At 36.4% G+C, this 14,481-nt stretch overlaps 1 long non-coding RNA gene across 1 annotated transcript in view; it reads left to right on the top strand.

Moving 5' to 3' along the window:
• The window catches only part of LOC137855976 (uncharacterized), a 40,076-nt gene extending 27,009 nt beyond the window's left edge, over positions 1–13,067 (top strand). Inside the window, exons 7-10 of the long non-coding RNA XR_011096106.1 lie at positions 1,146–1,257; positions 7,396–7,723; positions 8,363–8,493; positions 9,902–13,067. This is a non-coding gene — a long non-coding RNA (uncharacterized lncRNA). The remainder of the gene's footprint in view (positions 1–1,145; positions 1,258–7,395; positions 7,724–8,362; positions 8,494–9,901) is intronic.
• The last annotated feature ends 1,414 nt before the right edge of the window (positions 13,068–14,481 follow it).

The following is a 14,481-nucleotide window of genomic DNA, read 5'->3' as shown; positions in this document are numbered from 1 at the left end:
ATTGTGGCAGTGGGGATCACTAAATAGACACAGAACACTGTGTTTGCCAAATGCTCTCCTTTAAAGCAAAAGGAATTCCATATGTAACTACAAAGATTGGGCATTTCTCAGATTACAAGAGAAATATTTTACTCCAAGGCAGCTTCATGGGGCACCATCTGGCTTCACAATTCTTCAGAAGTGAGATTTTCCTTGAATAAAATGTACCCAATCAACCTCTCTGGAAATTGTATAATATAAAAATCTTTTGTTAACTCATTCATTCAGCATTCTTTAGTAGTCCAGGTGAGCTTGTGTGCTAAGCCAAGAAATCCTTTCATGCTAGAAATCTATTTTACTTGATATTAGTGCTTGGGTTAAACACAAGTGTTTTTTTTTGTTTGTTTGTTTGTTTTATTTTTTTTTTGTTGTTGTTGTTTGTTTGTTTTTTTACAACTTTAACATCCATTTCTTTCGAGGAAGTGATTTCATAAATAGCAAATTGCTTTGTTTGTTTGTTTGTTTGTTTTACTTTTAGTAAAAGTTTTCTTTCAGCTTCCACTGCCCTTTGGTCTAGCATGAAAGTTTAAGAACTCAAATCTTTGCAGCCCAACTGAGAGCATTTTAAATATTCTTTTCCATGCAATCTATGATATAATACATCTCTATTTAACACAGATAAATGATATCAGGTATGCCCTAAATTGTGATCTTTGCATTTTAAGCTATGACCCAGAGATTTTTGTATTAATTTTTAATGAAGGTTCTAGAGCTGGAGCACACATGGTACTGGACAATGGGTGACATCGTAATTCAGAGCAATTTTATTCTGAGTACAGTCAGGAATAAATTGGAATAAAAGTTCTAATCTGTCTTCACATAGATGCAAAGTTTACTCTCAGACATCTGGTTGCAGACATTGAAGCAGTTTTCTATTGTAAGTGTGAGTAGATGTCAGATTCATTATCTTCTTAAGGGTCTTCTTAAGGCTGAAGGTCTTGCTTTTTAAACCAAAATAGATGGAGGATTGGGTGAGATCTTCCTATTATACATAACACCTTATGAATTCTGTTACAGGAGTATCAGTACCAACCATAAATTTATTTTAATCTTGTATATAATTTGAATGAGAGCTTAGTGGAATTTATTTATTACTTTATCCACAGCATAGCATTCACTTCTCATAGAAACCATTACACCAATGAAGTACTTTGCCTAGAAGTGATATGAAAACAGAGTCTCAGAAATGTCTGACCATGTTCATCCCTCTTGGCACAGGTAAGAGATTCCATGAAACTCCCTCAAGGGAGGTTTCCCTACATCAGCATCTGACAAAAAGAGCAGTAGTTTGTGCTCTTCGTAGTTGTTTTTTTTTTTTTTTTTTGCAAATCTTGGAGATTGCCAAAATAAATGTTTTATACGAAAAATGTGACATATGGGGATTCCCAAAACGGTAAGATAGGCTACGATACACTAGTAATTGTAGCATCTCAGCATCATCTTAGAAATTACAGAGGAAAAAAAGTCCATGGGCTTAATCTATAAACATCACTTCTCTGCCATTGTGTTACAGATTTCTCTTAGAAAAATGGCAGTGATTTATGTCTTATACGTTTTTCAAAGAAATCAGGCATTAAAATTTTAAAAATCAAGCACTGATCACAGAAATTAACCAATGTGATCTGGAACAGACAGAAATATAGTAAAGCATTATACCTTCCACATTCTTGATAAACATTCTTGATAAATTTTAGCTGAATATATATTACTATCCAGACTTAGGCCTGATGTTATTTTTTTGAATTCTGCCTTTCCTAACTGAGGTTTAAACTTCCAAGGTAAACAGAAATTGCAGAGAAAAAAAAAAAAAAAAAAAAAGCAAGCTGTATTGCTATTACATTTGTACTGCTTCTGCCCCTGAATTCCAGCGAGGCCCTGTCACTGCCTTAGTGCTGATGGTTGTTACTATGGCAATTTGTCCCTCTGTGTGGAGAGGAAAGGACCATCCCTGCTCCTACAGCAGCAGGGCTTCCTGTAGGTAGCTCCTACAGGAGCAGGGCTTCTCCGTACTTCTGTCAGGGCTGTCTCTCTCAGATAATTTAATGTGCACGCAGTAACTATTAAAGCAGTGGCATGTGATTATTATGTGTATGACATTAGTGCTTAAGTGAGAATGTGGTAGGCACAGTTCTTGCCAATTAGAAGAGGCTGTTTCTGTACAAAAGAGCTCACAACCTAAACAAAAGAAGCAAAGAGGGATGAAGGAGCACTAATATCTTAATTTTGCAGGTGGAAACCAGGAAGAGAGCTTGTCACTTGCTCAAGATAGCTTTTGAAGCCCATGATACAGGCAGTAACCCGGGTCTTCTCAGTCTCAGACCAGCACTGAAGATTTAAGATCATTCTTCCTCATTTTCAAAGTTGTTTCATAACTACCTGCACTAACTTTCAGATTCAGAAACCTCAGGTGATGTTCCCATCAATAAAAAACAAGCAAACAAAAAGCTGTTTCTTTTAGCTTTTTGTACCTGATGCCTTAAAACATTAGGCATGCCCTGGCCCACATTCCTAATGCTCATGCTAATGAAAATCAGGAAAGTATATTCAGGGCAGCAAAGTGAAAGCAGTGTAAAACGTATGAGATTAGTCTTTTGCTACTAGGCCTCGATAGCCCAGCAAGTTTTTCTCAGTACCAATACACAGTTTTAATTTGATTTCTTTCAACAATGCTAATAAAAGAACACTCCAAGGCGAGAATTTAAAATGATTAATTACAATACTTTAAAAGATGAAGAAGAATCTGTGTGTGTCAGTCAATCTCATGGGGCAAGGAATAATGAAAATGAAATGCACACAGGAATGAGTTTTCTATTGTCAATGATAAAAGTGATAATCGCCTCAAGTCAAAGCAAAATGACAGATGAAAGAAACCTATAGAACATCGCCTAAGGGAGCTCCTGAGGCCAGCACTTGGTACTACATATACACATGCTAGGCTGATATGTAATGAAGCTCTGGTTGACTCTGTAATGAATGCTGAAGGCTCTCTGGAGCATCAAACATCATTTATTTTTTTTTGTGGGGCATGGGGTTGGGTGGGGAGGTGTGTGTGGGGGTCTTTTATTACAAGTTTTCAGGTCTTTAAATGAATGAATTTAAAAGAGGGGAAACATCCCTTTATGAAGCAAAGAAAACTAACCCGAAATGTGAATTTGTAACATTTTTATATATGTAAAATGGAAGAGGAATCACTGCAGGGATAACCTAAAGCGTTAACAAGCAAAATTAGACTGTTTTTGAAGTCTCTATTATTTATGCTAGCCAGGGATTGTCTGACCCTGGTGATATAAGGACTAGCCAATGGATTTCTAAATCATGTCTGCATGGTCTGTGGTCAAGCAGCCGAAGGTGAAAAAGAAATTGAAATAGATTCTCACCAATGATTTAATAGGGATGTGGTGATTGCACTGTATAAATGTGTCTTCTGTGGACCTTTGGGACTGTACAACAAGATCAAGACAGTAAATAACAGTTCAAGTTATATATTGGGAGTAGTTCTGAAGCCCATAGCACTGACAGGCAGCATTTCCTATCTTTTTTGATCTTAATCAAGTTATCTATGTGCCTTTTGAGGCTCTCCAGAGACATTTTTTGAAGTTAACATCACTACATCAGCTTTTGTCCAACTGATGGCCCAAATTATGTCAGATTCGCCTCTCTGCTCTCCCCCATTTCTTTCCAGCATACTAACGTAATTGCTGCTAGAATCAATTTAGGTGTAATATGTCTTAATACTGCCCCAACCAGCAACTGGTGTTATTTGCATCTGCAAGGCCCCAAATGTGTCATCCTCTAGAGATGTTATAATAAATTCTTATCTCAGTTTTTTGCTACCTTGCCTGGGCATGCAGTATGCTAAAGACCTGAATAAAAAGGATTCTGGAAAAAAAAATATATTGGCAAGTATCAACCCATGTTTGTTATAATGGGAAAAAATATTCCTGTATCTAGGAAGGAAACATTGTGAGAGGGATAAGGTCTTCCTTATAAACAGAGGTATTTTTCTACTGTTAGCTGCTTGAAGTAATAGGAAGAGTGGGAAGAAAGTGTGGTATTAGGTTGTTATCTTAGTTTTCAGAAGAAGCAGCAGAATTTTGTTTTCTTTTGTTAATAGAGAAGAGGCTTGTAGTTTACATGAGAATCATAACACCATTGGTCCTTTCTGATATTTATTTTGTGAATTAAAAGTAGAGTTAATGAAAACCAGAAACAATTTCAGGAGAGAAAACAGTCCCTCAACACTTAAAGCCATAAAACACGAGTATTTGGGGAACAAATAATCAAGTATTGCAAGCTCTTTTTCAATATTACTTGTCACCTGGGAAGGAAATAGAAAGTTATAATTTCTATTGCTTACAATTTATTAGTACCATGTTTTTGAAACTCAGTAATTCAGTACAAATTGTTCCAAACTGGTCAGAAATAACATTTTTCCAAAAATTATTCAGATGGAGTGGAGAATATTCTGGTGGTCACATATATACTGTGTGGTATAGTTACACCAAGTACAACCTAGTAGATCACAATTTGTTGGCTGTATCACAGAAAAAACATGCCATCTTCAGTAGGTTCCATACTGCCACAAGTATTTGATCTGTAGGAATACTTCTATCAGGGATGTTAAAAAAACGTAAAGGAAAAATAAACTATTAAACGAGCAGTCATTTTTGATTATTTCCTAACTGAAAGATTTTCATAATTTGGGTTTATTTTCAAAGTTTCTAGGAAAAAATTTTGAGTCCAAGTATATTCCCATGAGGCAAATTCTAACGTGCTGTTGTTGCTGCTGCTGTTGTTTTTTCTGTTGTTCTTGTAAATAAAGAAAAGTGACAAATAATGAAACTTATCCCAGAATAGGTCAGTTGTGAAACCAGAACCTGAGGCCAGGGAAGAAGGTTTGAGAGGTCACATCAGTATTCTTTTTCAGTAAGCCTAAACATAAAATGCTTTCCACATATGATCAATTTAGCTGAATACATAATATTTATTCAAAAGATAAAAATATTCATGTTTTAAACTTCTCTCTGGTAATTTCTAAATGAACAACCATCACCAGTTGTTCCCCTCCAAGGTATATCCATCATGTTTTAATGAAGCATTCTTAGCTGGACTGAAATAGCTCTTCTCTTCATCTTCATTTAACATCTCTTCATCTTCATTTAACATAACGTGTCCTTTGAACAATTAACAAATCTACACATCAAGAATGTATCAAAAAAGAACCTAATCAACCATGGAGTTGTTGTTTAGTCTTAAATGAGAAAATAAAATATTTGTGTGCTTCTGTCATGTCTGGTGACTTACTAGGTAAAGGGAAGCAGTGACTCTTGGTTCAAAAAAACAGTGGTAGAGAAGTTCCTGTTTACACATTTGAAAGCTGCTTAGTTACAATGGTTCTGGTGGAGAAAAAGAAGGAAAGGGAAGGTCTAGCTTGTTATCTGATACAAATTCATTTTACCCAATCTGGAGGCTCATTAAAGGAGGTGCAGTGGAAGTAGAGGCCCAATTTGACTGGTGGGATAAGAGCAGCAAGGAAATGCAGGAAAAAAGTGATACTACTAGTAATCATTACTGTTTTTTGGTGAAAAGAGCCAACAACTGCCAAAAATAAGATTTTGCAGACTCCATTTTTGCTGTTGCCATATCTTTTCTGTTGGTCCTCTGACCACCATATTAACTAAGAGGAGTAACTAGAAACAACCTCCCCCCATAAACAGTTTACTAAACTACTACTGTATTGTAATGTTGTCAAGGTGTTAGACAAGGGTGGATTATTAATCCACCATTTTCTCTGCAAAGACTAATTAGACACAGATCAGAAGAGTGTCAGTAAATGTATTTACTTGCCATTATTTATTTTTTCTCAGCATATCTGTAAAAGCAGAAATCATGCCAGCCATATTTTACGTCTTTAGAATTGCTTTTCCTCCCTTTACTAATAGTTTTTTTTTTTAGTTGCTATTCTCACTAAATGTTGCAGCTTTATACTGCTGAGACAGTCCAGATAAAATATTTTTGAATTTCCTGCCAAACCTATTAAGACTTTTCTGAGTGAATGCCAGCTCTTCAGAGGTTGAGCTTTGGGTTTTCACTTGCTTCAGCTAATAGGTTTACATACTGTGCACATAGGACATACAACAAAAAAAAAAGTCATTTGTATCATTTTATAAGAAATCTTCTTGTATGACTTAAGTAGAAACAATTTTTAACATTCTTCTAAAAAAGGCATATTTTCCTTTAGCAAATATTGCACTTATAGGTGCACCACACTACACTGCTGGATCTCAAAATACTATACACACAGGTCTTCTGAATTGCTTTATGTCATCCTGAAAACTCATGAACATTTCTAAATATTGAACCTCTTTGAAAAATGATGTAGAGTGAAGGGAAAAAAAAATCAGAGTAGCTGCCATAACATGTATATCCTTCACTTCTGGCTTACAAAACATTTGCACGGAACTGCTATGGATCCTATATCTTCTTCCAGCCCACCCTGGCCAGTGCCTCTTACCTCTTCTCACATGAAAAATGGTGCAAGCATGGTACCAATTCATCAGCATTTGAGAGCCCTTCTAGAGAAAGCATCCAGCATCCACTTATTTTTATTATTTTTTTCCCACCCATCTCTGAAGTCCAGATATTTTAGTTTTTCAGTTACACTGGGCACTGGCTGGAACTACAGTAAATTTTACCCTTCTGATTAATCCCTCAGTGTTGGATTTCCTATTTTCTTATTATAAGCAATGTGGGATCCCTTAATTCCTATCCCAAGTCCTGATAGTTTACCAAATAACTTTTTCTTTTCCACAGTTCTTTCCCACAGAAGTAGTTAGGAACCACATCACTCTGAAAGCATGAATAAATACATTAAATTGTGTGTAAATTAGGGCAGAGCAACAAATACACAATAGTTTTCAGGTGTTGAAGAAATGTATACATTTCCATTTTAGCCCTGACACATTAATGAAGCACCTTCCTTTCCATCAGAATAATTCTCTCTGTGTTTGGAAGGATAAGTCCTATTTCAGATAGAATATGGGATAATTGAATATATATTTGTGCCAAGATTTCCTTTGTGTAATTACATTACTGCATAATTTTATGCTCCATAGCTAGGAAAGCATGTATGGCTTCCTTGAACACTTCACCTGTCGCCGTGAGAATTTCACTCTTTTCCTAACAAACACAGCCTTTATATAAAGTAAACATAAATGAACCATCCAGGGTGGAAAGTTCCTGAGGCCAGAATAAAACTAACAAAATGTCGCCAGTATTTTAAGAAGGAGATCCCAGGAATGCATTACCTGTGGTATGTGATATATGTTCAAAGGCATGTAATGTTATTTTGTTTAGCCAGAACAGCCTCCCCATGCCTGGATGCACTCTGTAACAGACATCTTAATGCCTTGCCTTGCTCCTGCCAATGAAGATGTAAGTGGGGTTTCCTTAGAGCAGTGATGCCTTCCAGCTTCCCCAGTGCGGGACCATGCCCAAGTGAGACCAACTCCGTGGAAGCACCTGCGATGGTTTCCAAAACACCTCCTCCCTTCTGGAAAAGAGAGATTGCTCTGAGCATGACCCCTCCTGCCTGCTGACAGCAAATGCTGGTTCAACACGAATGCCTGGAGCAGAATTATTGAAAAGCTTTGTACGAGACTGCAGGGCAAATTCAGGCTCATGGGTAAGTCTATTACGTTCATTTCTTCTGGCATGCAACCATTTCTTTGGTGTTTTTTGTTTGTTTGTTTGTTTGTTTATTGTTTTGCTTTGTTTTGTTTTTCTTTTCTTTTAACTTTTCTGGTATTATTCGAATGTTGCATAACTTCTGCTGGAGTCAGTGACTCACAAGAAAAAAAGCATTCTTCCCAAGAAATGCAAAACCAATATACAATATTTGGAGTACTACTGGGAGTGGCTACAGTGTACCATAACATGTAATTTATCAACCAGGATGATGCAGTGCAGCTTCCTGTAAATTTTTCATCTGTGATATATTACATTCTGAAGCTTTCTTTTCACTTTGCAATAATCGTGTTGATTTTAAGAAATAAAATAGATGTCTGAAGAGCAGAGCCTTCAGTCTGACCCTCTGAAAAAGTACAGTCAAATAATAAGTTCAAAGAAAGTGGAATTCTGCATGTATATGTGAATTAAGGAAGCAAGGAAAATATTTGTAAGGCTGTCAAATCAATATAAGATTTTAAATTAGAGTGATACTCAGAAAACAATGGTGCTATGCATTGCAGTTCTTGCCTTGCAGTGAGTTTCTGTATACATTTGTTCAGTTTGTAAATAAACATTAGCTTTTTTTTCTTCTAAGAGCTTTTCCTGCTTTGACTGAATCATGACATTCAGATTGGAATCATGTTTTCTCCGGTGGCAGCAACAATGAGATTTCTGAACCAGGTGCTCTGTGATCTTCAGCCACACCTGGAGATCCTCTGTCATCAGGTAAAGCCACTACTGCTAGGGAAATCACATTGCCAACACATGCTTTCTTTAGGGTGGAGCTAATGGACCTTGGAAAACTAGATGATGGTTCAGAAAATGAGTGGAGGGAAGCATCTGGGCATTGTGAAAGGGGTTCGGGTAGCAGTGTGAGCTAAGATGCTAAGGGGCTAAGATGCTCTGAGAGGCACAGGATTTGTGAGCTGAACTCCACCCATCTTTCACAGGTCAAGACGAACCTCGGTCCTTTGTGTGCTGCTCTGAGTCCTGCTTGCACAGAGAGGAAACTAAGCCCTAGGATGTTGTTTTCTAATATTCTTAATTTGGTGTGTGTTCAGGGAGCTGTATCACTTGTATTTTATATCAAAATCAAATGTTTATTTGATGTTGCTTTTTAATTGTATTTGAATTGTTAAATATCCTGTGATATGTTTTGTTAAGAATACTGCACATTAGTATTAATATTGTTGTTAGCAACAATAATGATCAAAGCTTTTTTCTCAATATAGCCATCCGTAGTACGTTATTCAAAAATGAGTATAAAATTTCACATGTAAATACATGCTCCAACTGCAGTGCACAATATTATATGTCCCCGACACCTCCAGAAAGACACAAGTAAAATGCGAATGGTATCTTTGATACCCTTACAGCATTGTGATGCTTTGGGAAAGAGCAGAAATACAAATGCTTTCACAAAAGTTTATATTTCAGACTAAAATGAAATAAAGTAATTTACAATCCTCCCCATCACCTTTGCAAGGTGGGAAAAGATCGTACGCATACAGGTATATATAAAATCACAAAATATATGTCTACATCCAGTGGGATGTAGAGCAAGAGAAGCCTCGTTAGGATCAGTATTCTATGGAGGCAAATTGATGCATATGAACAGAGAAGCTGTTCATTTTTAGGTCTCCTAAGGGAACGAGTTTTAGATAATTATATGACAAAAAGACCTTTTAGGATCTATGAAAAAACACTCCAAAATGTCAAATGTATAGAAGCCATGTTTCACCTGTAATGATAAAAGCACCACATTCTGTAACCTTTCTAGAACAGATTTACTAAGCACATTAGCTTAATTTTACAGCACTGTAAATGTCTATTGTACTGTACTGTTAGGGAGCTGTGCTAAACGAATACTGGTGTCCTGCTGTATGTCAGAATATTCTGGGATGCTTCAGGACTTTCCATGGAAGAAAAACAGTAGGCAGAGCATATTTGGAGAATGCCAGAAAACAGACAACCCTGGAGTAATTTTAAAGAAAGGTTGACCAAAATTTCTTAAAAATTAAAATGAAAAAAAAAAAAATAAAACAAAAACAAAAAACACCTGGAAGGAGTTGGAAATTTTTGGATAGTATTTTCCTAAGCATTAATCTACTCTCTCTTGGTTTGGGACTTTCAGGTGATGGTGATAAAAGGCAGAGTGGTGCCTGGTTTGCAGACTCCCAGGCAGGCCAGTGGGCTGGACTCAAGCACAGCAGAAGCAGGAATTCACAGGCTCCTACACAACGTTGCTGTCAGAAAGGTATAGCATTTTCAGATTTGGCTTGCAGAACAGGGTAGCCGTTCATTAGAGGGCTTAAAACCAGCTGGTTTTGGCTTAGGTCTATTCATGCACTTCTCAACTATCCTGAACATATTGTCAAAGATTTTATGAAGAAAGATATTAAGAGGGTTCATATACTCAATGTGCAAAGCAAAGTCACATTATCTAGAAAGTATACTGAAGTAGATAAAATTAAATACATATTTTCCATAGCATAGAATAGGAGTTGCAGTGCTTAATAAATCTGTATACCACATTTGGGGATGTAGTTACTGACCTTATATGTTTATTGTATGTACAGGGTGTATACCTTTTCAGATAAAGCCTTTAGTATCAGTCTCCTAAGGTATACAAAATTTTGATTTCAGTGCATAATGAGATGTCTGTGGCCTGAGTTCTAGTTCTGTGTAATACGGAAGGTATAATTCTGATTTGCATTGGTAACTTTCTTTTGACATGCTTGAAGAACTGGCAGAGGTTGGTGACAGTTTCATATCTGATGAACATGTATGCAAATGGAGGTGAACCATATCTGACCATAGGCATGGCTATGGAAAATTGTAAGCCATATTCCTTCATTGCTGCAGCACAAGTATGCAACTAACATAGTCACAAATACTAGGAGCTCAAGTACAATTTCCTTACTATCAGTGTTATGGAGTTGTTATGGATCTCTGCTGCCCGCCACCCCTGACTGCATTATGCCCCCCTTTCTGAGTTCATACTCACATGATACCAAGCTGATGTACAATTGCAGATATGCCAGCTGCTTTTGTTCTCCTCTTCTATCCACCAGCACTGCAGAAATCTGTGGAGTGGGGGCAAGAAAACAAAGCAGACCTGTCTGACCACTTGGAAACTTTCTACTTGTGAATATAGCTGCCAATTCTGACACAGCCAGGGAGAAAGACAACTTCAAAATGTGTTATGTCTGGCTGGGATGAGAGCCAGATTATTAACAGGATGACTTGTTTTGTGAGAGTAAGTGAAAAATTCAATACCACCTATGCTTTCAGTCCCCTCTCTCAGTTCTGATGCCTGGAGTCTTTGAACTGATATTTGATTATTTATGAATGTATAATAACCAAATAGTGGCACTAAATTGAGAGACATTATCTTCACAGTTGACATAGAGGCTCCACAACTGCCCATTTCTCCACTTTTTTTTTAATACACTTGAATGACAAGCTGCTGATAAAAATAAATACTTTGTGACAAGAGAAGAAATATGACTTGAGGGTGTCAGTGTTGGAATGAATATCACAGAGGTCTTCCATCACAGTAGTTAAATGTGGAATGGCATCTAAAACTGCACAGCTCAATAAATTGCTATTATATAGGCTATATTTGTAATCAGGGGATGCTATCTGTAGTCTTATAGCTGAGTACATGTATCAGGGCAAAATATTTCTAATATCTGAAATGTACTGCATCTAAGCCTCAGCTTTCAGACAACAAAGGATTACTTTCAAACAGTATGTCTTCACAAATCAATGTTTTTCTTATCTTTGTTGGTTTATTTTCACACTATATCTAACACTTCATTATTAAGCTGTACTTTCTGTGTTGTTTGTTTGTTTTTGAATTAATTTCATGTAGGATATGGCAGATTTAAGTTTTTGTTTTGTTTTGTTTTGTTTTCATTTTGTATGAGTGTTCTGTAAATGGTAAGTGTATATATACCAGGATGGGAACACAAGTGGCACCACAAGACAAAACGATGCTGGGTAGTAAATTTGCCTTCTATTTGCCATTTAGTTTTCATTTCATAAATTTATACCTAATAATGTTGGTTCCTTTGTATAAATAACCAATAATTAATTTATTTTCTTCAGTGGAACACAATGTGTAACATTTTCTAAACTGTTTTTTGTCCATATAATTTCTTCCATCTTTAATAGCCCTTTTCCCCCAACTACTAAACTTTCTTCATAGTTTGTGTTTGTCTTAAAAATACTTGCCCCTTGGTCTGATTAATTACTTTGTATACAATGCCAATGCTTTTTAATCCTCCGCTCTTCACCCTCTTACTTATATTTCATTGTTTAAAATTTTAATGAAGATTTATTAAGGGTTTTAGGACGTGTTCTTTTATTTATTTATTTATAGAAATTGCATTATCTCTTTCATAAAATTTGAAGAGACTTATATGGGATTTGCATTATTAATGCTATTATTATCAGTATCATCATTATTAATTCTACCTATTTACTTTTGCTGGTATACTTTTTTTTTTTTTTCCATTTGAACCCTAAACTTACAAAACATTAAAAATACATTGCAATGCATGAATGGCAGGAAGATTAACATGGCTTCCCATTTAGGCAGTGTGTCTCTATGGCCTTATGCTTTTCCTTTTTAACATTACATAGAGAAAGAAATATCACCTACATTTATATATTCATTAAATGAAAATTCATAATCTAAATGTGGAAAAGTAAGTGAATTAAAGTTTGTAATCTTATATTGCATGCTGAAATTTCATAGTTGAATCTGTGAGTTATGCTAACAAAAAGAAACCCTGCAGAGTGATAATAAATACTTTCAGTGGAAACCCATTAGAAATGAAAACAGAAATATAAACAGAAATCTTGCTGACCAGTTTTTTCTTTTCACTTTCTGCCTCCTCTTGAAGTCTTGTATTGCAAAAATATGCAAAGTGTAATTTTGTACTATATATTTGGTCCCAGAAGCACACTGCAAACATCTAGCTCTAAAATTACAGTGATATTTATCTGCAGATTTCTTTGCTCTCTATTTTACTTCCTATGTCCTGGAACACAAGGTTTGTTGGCCAATATAAATATAAGCCATATAGTTTAACTGTAGAGGCTATTCTTACGCATAGAAATGCCTAATACTTCCCTCCTGTACCCACTCATAATTCCCTTAACTATGTCAATAATATCCTGTGTCAGGAAGCTTGCAAGTTCATTATACATTGTGCCTGATTCTGGCAAACTATAATTAGTTTAAAATTTCAAGTGAAAAGGAAAGAGCAACTAAAAATCCCAAAAACAAATGCAAACCAAAAATGGATCAATATAACACTTCTCTTATTTCCTACTAAATGATTCTCTATTTCTTTGTGCATTGTAAGGTTGCTGATGCTTAACTAGTATTTTGGTGCTCGCTCAGGAAATTTGCTGCACAAAAGTCAAATGCGACCTAAGTATTATTAATAATTTGTTGTGGTGTTTGGCAACATATGTTTGGCAAAGAACAGGAGTAATAAGCTTTGAAGTGCATGCATGTTTTGAGAGGGGATTTTTCACAGGTGCTGAAGCTGCATGGGTCTCAGATGTTCTTAAAGATCTAAGACAACAGAATATCTCTCCAAACCATTAAAGTTTGAAAAGCAAGTGAACAGATGTTCAGTCCTTTCATTTAATATTTCAAGCAGCTGTGTAACTTCACTGCGTTGAATTCCACCTCTCCCCCTCCCCCCCAACATTTAAAAACTAAACTGGGTTTAAGGTCAAGCCTGATGACAGCCTGAGCTGGTTCTGACAGCTGTTTAAATGTTTGTGACATCTGCCTCAGAAGCTAGGATGCGTGTCTCTCTTCTGCCTGAACTGCCGCACAACGGTTTTGTCATTCCTCCAGGCAGTTTCCTCTGGTGAATGACTCAAGGCGCAGGGAGCTGCTAAAAGTTCCTGAGATGTCGGTTGCACACTCTTAACTGCTTCATGGCCTTTTCATCAGGATGGGCAAAAATACAGAGTTTAAACTCTTTATTAGCAACTTGGAGGAAAAGCAAAAGTTCTTGAAGATATTCCTTAACATGTCTGAGGCACATTTTGCTTCATTTGAAGAGATCTGTCACCACATTCCTGATGATAGGTGGCTAATTTCGCAGAGTACTCAGTCACAACATGACATTGTCCTTTCTTCACTCAAAAGCCTGTAACTAAACAACTTCTCAAATGGCATCTCCCCATGAGGCTTGCAGCACGAGCAGACAACTGCAGAAATTCTGGCAGCTTGCTGATTAATCCCTAACATTGGGCTCATCTGTTTCTGTATTTAATTCTCAATAAGTCTCAAGAAGGCAGACTTCAACACGGTCAGGAAATCAGCAGACAAAACCTCACGGAACAATCTTAAGAGGTAGAAGGCCTGGAGAGACCTAGCACCTCCTTAAAAGCTCATTACTATATTCAAACCACCTAGTGCATGGAAAGGATGGAAAGTTCCACAGAAACAAATTGGTTAAATTGTGATCTGAAATTCATTTCTTGTCTTCTTTCAGACAGCTCCCACTGACAGCTTGTGTAATGCTGACATTAAAGGATATATTTCTTTCAGGGTGTTTAGCAAATTGCCACTTAAGGCTGGGCTTTGTGCTGATCATCTGCTTCTGTGTTACACTGCAGGGTAGCTTTCTCAATGCAACATATGAACTTTTTAATTTAATTTTATTTTTTAAGTGGAGA

Source organism: Anas acuta, chromosome 4, assembly GCF_963932015.1.
Source record: "Anas acuta chromosome 4, bAnaAcu1.1, whole genome shotgun sequence".
Lineage (NCBI taxonomy): Eukaryota > Metazoa > Chordata > Aves > Anseriformes > Anatidae > Anas > Anas acuta.
The sequence above is the reverse complement of the archived record's forward strand: the minus strand, read 5'-3'. Positions and strand labels throughout refer to the sequence as shown.